Source organism: Cryptotermes secundus, unplaced genomic scaffold (genome assembly GCF_002891405.2).
Source record: "Cryptotermes secundus unplaced genomic scaffold, Csec_1.0 scaffold2122, whole genome shotgun sequence".
In the NCBI taxonomy this organism is placed as follows: Eukaryota; Metazoa; Arthropoda; class Insecta; order Blattodea; family Kalotermitidae; genus Cryptotermes; species Cryptotermes secundus.
In genome coordinates, this window is record NW_019731250.1 from 1 (window position 1) to 1,962 (window position 1,962).

Below are 1,962 nucleotides of genomic sequence, written 5' to 3' on the forward strand. Positions count from 1 at the left end.
CACTGAAAAATAAGGAAAATAGTTAAGAAAACGAAATGAAAAACAGTGGAAAATAAACTATACTCACGAAATGAACACTATGGTAAACGACACAGCCCAATTCCAATGCAATGTCACACGAAATAATTAAATCAAAATGAAAATAAATCAAAACTGTTTATATTCGGCGGTAGCTATCCCAAGACTGGCTCCTTCAACGGTTACTTCCAGACTCTCTTCTGTATCCCTCGGCATCTGCCCCGAGACTGACTGCTTCTTGTCCAAGCTGGACTATTTATACCTCGGCGGATGCTATACAATGAGCCTTCTGTTGTCTATCACCGGGGAAACTGCCAGAGTCAATCCAAAACTCTGAGTGCAAACTCAGGATCTCTGCTGTGATTTCGCTCGGAATCTCTTGTGATACTTGTGACCTCGTGATACTGAACAGTCGCCGGAGCTACACTCTCTTTATCTGTTTAATGTAAACGTAACTGGCTACATGTTTCAAATATATAATTATATATATTATGAACATAGCTCAAATAATTAAAAGAAATGTTTATGACCAGATCCACATCCTTGCACGATAGCAAGCATGAAATAGCATGAAGACACCCCTCCAGCACACCAACACACATCTGTGGAAGGCTGCACATGCCTAAGCAGAACCTCTAGCCATAATTTTAAATACAATGCGCAATTTATACTTTTATACCATTATATTATCCATATTTCTATATTTTATGTATTTTTAATCATAACCATAATAATGAAATTTATTAGCATAATAAATTGCAGATCTGTGCTCACTTTATAAATATATATTTGCTGGCAACACAGCCGTCAGTTGCAGGAATACAGATCTGTATCATAACAATTAATTTTAATTACATGAGTTATGTTCATAAGTGCCTGATGGGAGTCTAATTATATGGTTGAAACATGTAGCACAGTTATGTTTATATTAAACACGCAAGACATATACCAATCTCTATTGTCTTTATTGAAGATATCCCCACACTGTTTGCTGTGTTGATGGTTGTAACATAATTAAAAGAACATAAAAATCACTGGATCAGACCCTAATGGTTGAGAGAGTTATCATTAAAATCATTTATGTCAATTGCCATGGCTAATCAAATTGATTCTACATTACAGCAACCATATTAACAGTTTTAGAGTACTGCTGTGTTATGATGATAGTACAATTTTAGAAAAATAGAGTGTATAAGCACTTTTATGTTATATAGTACTTTAATATCGTACCTCATATTGTTACTAATCTAAATACAAACTCCCAAAAAGGGACTCCACAGTTTTAAGAAGACATATTTAGTGACCATAACAAAACATGGCAGATAGCAACCGCAAATAAGGACACCTCAAACATTGTTGTACTAAGCAGCATAACACAATGCACATACACGAAGTGGCACTGTGGCAATTTGTCATTCCACCATTCCAGGTGTCAGTGTAGGCTTTGCTATGTGCCTGCTCCTTAGGGCAGTGGATGCAAGAAAACGTAACTGAACATGGCTTGAACAACATTTTATAGTGAAAATTTGAAGGGAAATTCTAATGCCTACACTTCACATGCCGATCTATTCTGCCTAAACAGGTCACATGTTTTCAGGAAGGTACCACATTATCACACTGTATCACTTTAATACCATCTGATGTTAAGACAGACTTTGACGCAACAGTTATACATTAAAATGTAAAATAATGTAATTAATGATAATCTACTTGATATGCACAAACAAATACAAGGAGGTTCTGTAATGAAAAAATGTGAATTTGACCTATCACTTCTAAATGAGCATATGTGGCCTGAAGCTTTTCAAATCTGGGTTTAAATAGCAATGTAGGAAAGAAATTGCACGAGAATGAACAGCAAAACCTATTCAACAAACCAAAATCCAGATGATCCTCTTGCAACAACATGCTCTTTCATACTAAGCTTTTGAATGGCTCCTGTGA